This window comes from Schistocerca piceifrons, chromosome 4 (genome assembly GCF_021461385.2).
Source record: "Schistocerca piceifrons isolate TAMUIC-IGC-003096 chromosome 4, iqSchPice1.1, whole genome shotgun sequence".
NCBI lineage: Eukaryota > Metazoa > Arthropoda > Insecta > Orthoptera > Acrididae > Schistocerca > Schistocerca piceifrons.
In genome coordinates, this window is record NC_060141.1 from 153084105 (window position 1) to 153090817 (window position 6713).

The window sequence follows — 6713 nt, forward strand, 5'->3', positions numbered from 1 at the left end:
CGTATGGGAAGCCTCCTGAAACGTCGTGGAAGTGTCTGTAATAGTTAACTGGCAAGCCTTATCCGTCTGCAGGAAAAAAATACTCACCATGGAAGGGCACTCTCATGAGCCATTTAATTAATTAGTCAATAAATTTGATATAAATGACGTGCTGCAAGTGGGTGGAAGAGAGGACGAAGGTACCAAAATTATGATTCAAGAGTTGGAGTAGTAAAGACGAGATTTTCTGTTGCGGGGAGGTATTTTAATGGAATTTCAATCTCTCATCGTAATAAAATGAGCTATACTACCGAATTTATAAAGTGATATGTAGTATAAACCTGATAACTTCTCTGTCTTGCTAACTTTAGTGACTTCTTAGGTGATGAGGCATTTGGTTACTTTAAGGGAGTTGAAAAGGAAGGAGGCATCCTGTGATACAGGCAGAGCATGCTCTTAGAGGTCCATTGTGAACCAAAAATGAGTTTAATATTCTAGTCCTGTGATGCAGGACGTGGCAGATATTAGACTGGTAGGAACAGATTTTTCTACCTGATGAGAGAAGACTTAGATGAATCCTAGCCTACGCCATCGTGTTGTATAGGAATTTCACGAGAAGCAACGACACTGTACCGATGTGACAATGTGTTTATTGTCCAATTTCTTCTGTCTTTAAAAAACTCATGTAAAAGGGAGGAATCTATGTTTCACGAGAGAAGATCAGAGTGTATGGACAACAACATGTACATTTCGGACTGAGTAAAGTGGATTGTTTAAACTGAGGAGTCTATGTCAAGGTTGGGACTGTTAGTCTGAGTCATGCCTGTTTGCCTCACATTGTGCCACAGTGAGTGGCAGGAATTGGCATGAGGCCTCAATCGACCAGAAGCCCATGGGCTGTGAGTGGCAGTTACAAAGAAAAGTTCCGGCTAACTAGCTCTTGCCTGCAGCCATAGGGACAAGTCCCAATTGTGGCGCCCTCTGGATGACTAAATAGCGAAGTAACAAGTACAGTGGGTGAGTGGCGACAGATGTGGACGTGTGTATCGGTGTATTGTGCGAGAAGATTCATTATGACGAGTCTTTGTGCTGGACGATTTTTCCCCCACGTAAATTGGTCGATTGACTGCCTGGTGACATCCCGCGACCTCTGAGCATCTGATAGGGCCAGTGTAAGGATGCTGGGGGATGGGCGTACAGCTTCCAGCATGACCAGTGTGGGTGTGGGTTTATCCCAGCTGGTGCGCGGGCAGCCACCCGGCAGTCGGCTTACAGTACATGCTTCATGATTACGAGTGTGTGATCATAAGGTTTGTTTTCAACAGACATGTTTAGTTTCCGCGACCGCTTCGGTCGCAGGTTCGAATCCTGCCTCGGGCATGGATGTGTGTGGTGTCCTTATGTTAGTTAGATTTAAGTAGTTCTAAGTTCTATGGTACTGATGACCTCAGAAGTTAAGTCCCATAGTGCTCAGAGCCATTTGAACCATTTTGTTTAGTTTCAGGTGAAAAAATTGTGATGGAGGAGGGTGCTTCTGTTCTCAAACATCAGTGCATACAGTAATGGCTCTGAGCACTATTGGACTTAACATCGGAGGTCATCAGTCCCCTAGAACTTAGAACTACTCAAACCTAACTAACCTAAAGATATCACATCACCGTATCGGTTTCGCAGTTCCAGACTATAGCGCCTAGAACCGCTCGGCCACCACGGCCGGCTTCTGTGCATACAAGTTCTTGAATATATTTCACGTTACAATATATTTGTGGCGAAAATTTAATAACTTGATTTTCAGAATGTTTGCATGTGACTGTCAAATGTTGAAAATGCGTTTTATTATGAAGAAGAATCATAGTAAAGTGGGGGTAAGTGTCTTAAGCGATATATTTGACTCTGTAAAATGTTAAACAATTAATTCGATAGATTAGTGCCTATGGACTATTTCCCGCCATTTTTGGTATCTCAGTTCCGCCAGCTCTCAGTTTGTCCCCAGAATTAACCAATAGGAATACAGTATACCGAGAAGGGATGAAAACATCTGTCTGTGTGTTTGGACACATTGATTCACACACAAACTGGTAGTAGGCGCTTGAGAGAGACAGAGACAGAAAGTGGGTCTTGAACTTCTTGGTCAGAGAAATGCCGCCACCTGGTTCTTTGTTTGGGACCTCAAGATCAAAGGAGGCCGACATGGGCTCCATGGTCAGAGGTATTTAGTATCAGGATCTGTAATTAGGACATTGGGCAGTGCTTGACCTCCGTGGCGGGGCCCAGACGATGGACGCGTGTGCAGGCGACCTTAAATGGTAGGTAACATACCACACTTCATTGTATCCATCAGTGCTTAAGGTTATTAGGTCTTTGGAAGTGGAGGAAAATGTGAGCTCTATCCAAATGGGGGAGCCCTGTCTCCAGCAAACTGATTAAATAAAGAATCATCATTGACTTGAATTTCATGATGTGGGATGGTTCTTCCCCAGCACAGACAGAGCCTTTTTCCAGCCAGTTTCCAGAAGGGTGGTGGAGGGGGAGTGGGGGAGGGGAGGGCTGTGGGATTTGCCAGAGTGGGAGGGATAAATTAATTGATCAGTGTAATCAATTAGACAATTCATTTGATACCAAAAGTGTGCTTCTATCGAGGAGGGTGAGGGGGAGTTGGGAATTTCCAAGAGAGGTGGGGAAGGAGGTTAGAGAGGGGATGGCGTGGGAGGTTCCTCAGAAGGACAGTTTATCCTCAGGGGGTCATAAATCAACCCCCAGGGGGTCGTAAACCACTTAGCATAACATTAGGTTTAGGGGAGCAGGAATGGGGAGGAGAGGTCGTTGAATTGATCACTTTAATTAATTGGCATATCAATCTGATATCAAAAGAGCACCAGGATCAGCCTAGCTCTGCTACTGACATACTAACCATTGGCTGGTGGCTATAATGTCCTGCTAATCTGTGCAAAAAATATGCAGTATCAGCAACAAGATGGTCAAATAATCTGTAATGTGAAAATTTGTAAATTCTTGTGACTCACGATAGATAGCTAGTTTTCTCTGAAGTTTTGCTTTCAGTATCTGATATACAAACAGATTGAAGCTGTTTTTCACCGTCAGGCAATGTTTGTAGCAACTTATTTCACCCTGATACGACATACAGTATTATATCCTGGGGTAGTAGAGAGATTCAGCGGCAGAGACTGGAGTGGAAGTCGTAAGTAAGAATTTAATGAGAATGGAGTGTGGTGGGCTAGACTTATAGGGTAGGACAGGTACTACGGTAGATGGAGCAAGCAAATTCTTTGGTGCATTTGAAGATACAAGGCACATGACCTAATGGAAGGTGAGTACATGGCATTACAAAACTTATAGCAGCAACGTGGATGCTGATCGTTGAAGACTGTAAGCCATGTTAAAGTCTTAAGAAGCCCCCTATCCACAACAGGATGTCAGATGGATAACAGTGAAGCTACTGGAAACTGTTGGAAAGTCTATATTACATTATAGATGAAAAATATCTGTAAGATGCAGTGGACTGAAATGTCGCCTCCCCCTCCCTCCCATATATAATATGGTTCACATTATTACATTTATCACTATATAACACAGGCCACTCCTCCAGCGGGATGTCATCCCATAGAACGATGAAAACTGACATCTGTTTTTGATAATTATACATCGCTCGGTACTACTACAACAAAGGTAAAATTCATTACTCACTCAAGGCCAGAACAGAATAGACTCCTCTGTTATCTGTAAATCAATTTGCAGTTCTATCAGTTAACGTATCAGGCTAATTTTTACTCGATCTACCTACGATTTTTGATAACACTGTTAGAACTATTAGCTTCAAAACGTTGCTCGTTGCTACAAGCAGCACAATGATCTGAGCGAATTGTAATCTGCGGATTGTTTCCACTTATATGACAAAGGTAAGTTTCAACTTAAGCTAGGCGCTTCGAAGACGTTCCCTCTTGTCATTAATGAAGGTATTGTCGCACAATCTTTGGAGAGTTCAGCATTGATCAAACGTACGGCCTCCGTCAACGTCATTTAACCATAGGTGCGGTGTTAAAATGAATTTAAGGAGTCTATATCTCTATGAGAAGATGGTGCGGTGTTGACTTACATTCTGCCAAATAAATTTCGGTCTAATGAGTTAAAAACTGCTTTCTTTTGAAAAATATACGATACCAGCGAAAAGTGCTCCTATCGGAGCACAAAAAACGAATATGTTCCTGTTTATTTTTAAAAAAATGCCTGAAAAGTGGAAAATCAGCTGCCTCATTCTACTTTCCTCGGTACCTTTCAGAATTTTCCCAAAACTTTTAACAAGCGAACACTTTCGTGCTTTTTTTTTAACATTCAATACAGCTCAAACTCTCACGAGATCTTCTAACTGTAGCTCACTCACATCCACTAGTCCATCGCTGTTAGTCGCTCACACCTATCCACTTTCAGTTGCCCTTTGTCACTCACTTATTCAGCCTCACTTATTGTCATTATGTCTTTGTGCCTCTCAGTCATCGTCTTCTATGTCACAGCCACAGTCCACTTCGTTCTTCTCTACTACTGCGGTGTTCTATCACTGTCACTGTCTCCTTGTTCTTTCTTACTACTAATATTTGATTCCTTCCTTCTTTCTGCTGTTGTCTGTTCTCACTGCCACTGTCTCTCCCTTCCTCGTTGTCCTTGTCATGTACCCCGTCTCTCATTTTCACTGGCTCCCACGCACTTCCAGTTTCTCTTTATTCCTTCCCTTGTGGCACTTCTTCTTCTTAGGGTGTCGATGACAACCATGTAAATGACATCAAATGCCCGGTCCCCTGGCCTCACGATGCCTGAGGAGATGGTGTAAATAGGGCAGTGTAGGAAAGGGATCATCATCTGTTTAACAACAAACGCACAGAACACAGCTTAGTTACCGCAGTGTCTCCATTATAACATAGAAATTTTCCTTCAGCCAACGCCTACGCAAAGACGATTAACTGATCTACATGCTGACCATGACAGGCTGTTTCCTGGGGTAGCTCCTCTTTTGGTGGAATCCAATCACTTTTAGCTCTTTGCTGCCAGTGTAGAAGCCTCTCTTCCGCCTTTGACTTCACCAAGAAAGAGGTACTTGAGATGAAGCTTCTCCTACTGCGAAGACGTAGAGCAACAGTTTCATGCCCGTGAAGTGGAGGTCTGTCGTCAGTATCGACATGCTGTAGCATGCATACCCATAGGCGCTTACCTTCTAGTCTGACGGCAAACCGACGAAGATGCTTGACTGATTAACAACAATGAGACTAAGCTTGTGAAGATCTACTTCTGATAAGTTTAGCTAAACATTGGTGAATGTTACACAAGCGCCACAGCGTATTGATTGACAATAAGGGTACGTAACTTCTGAAAGAGAATATGCATGACCATCGTTATTGAAAGATAAAGATTATTTCACTGGATCATGCAGTTCATCTGAAATAGCTACACTCACACATCTCTACACAAGTCTGCTTGAATTAACCATGGCTTATATTGCGCGTTTTATCATTACGCGTTTTATTGCTGTCGTGCCAAGGTCTTTATGATTTAAAGGAATGCATTTTTGAAATTTTCCTTATATTTGATCGTGGATCCACTAGCACTGAAGGTGACAAACTTATTGATGAACTCAATAAAAGACTTACTGCAGCCTCTATAAAGTAGGGTGTTTGATTGATGTAGGGTATGACCGCAGGACAGAAGATCATCTGAAATTGAAAGTCTAATATTCTCTCTTGGATGCACATCAAAATAAAGGATTACGAGAAAAGATCACGTTTCGGAAGATGACAGCAAAAAATGTTTTAGTACTAACGCCGACGGTACGTTGCTTGCGAGTGGAAGGACGGGGCCAAATAAGGGGTGAACATCATTCGTATGAAGACTTTTATTGATACTTGCCAGCGAAATACTTTATTAATTAGGCCAACAGGACCTTGACATATTAAAACAAAACTGTTAATTTAAACAACATTACTTAAAAACGTTACTTATAGTCGATCAACAATTTACCAAATATTTCCGTGAGATCAAATAACAAAAGGTTATCGTGTTTATTCATATACTTGCCCTCAAGTCTCCAAAAGTCATTCATGGCAACGTGATGCAAGAAAATTTAAATTTACAACAAATGTTATTCTGTTTCCAAAAACATAAAAATCTTGTGTGCCACTGGTTACTCTTGTCAAAATATATACAGTAAATTTTAATAAGAGAAGCGAGGTAATATTTCAGCAATTGAAGTTACATAACATTCTCTTCAAAGGTTCTGAGAGAACGGTCTTCAAACAGGTACCGCAAATATATTTCTTGAATGTGTTTCACTAAAATACATCTACATCTACATCTACACTCCGCGAGCCACCTTACGGTGTGTGGCGGAGGGTACTTATTGTACCACTATCTGATCCCCCCTTCCCTGTTCCATTCACGAATTGTGCGTGGGAAGAACGACTGCTTGTAAGTCTCCGTATTTGCTCTAATTTCTCGGATCTTTTCGTTGTGATCATTACGCGAGATATATGTGGGCGGTGGTAATATGTTGCCCATCTCTTCCCGGAATGTGCTCTCTCGTAATTTCGATAATAAACCTCTCCGTATTGCGTAACGCCTTTCTTGAAGTGTCCGCCACTGGAGCTTGTTCAGCATCTCCGTAACGCTCTCGCGCTGACTAAATGTCCCCATGACGAATCGCGCTGCTTTTCGCTGGATCATGTCTATCT

General features: G+C 42.2%; 1 pseudogene; it reads right to left on the minus strand.

Moving 5' to 3' along the window:
* Positions 1–394: 394 nt before the first annotated feature.
* Positions 395–556, minus strand: LOC124796951 (annotated as a pseudogene).
* Between the last annotated feature and the right edge of the window lie 6157 nt (positions 557–6713).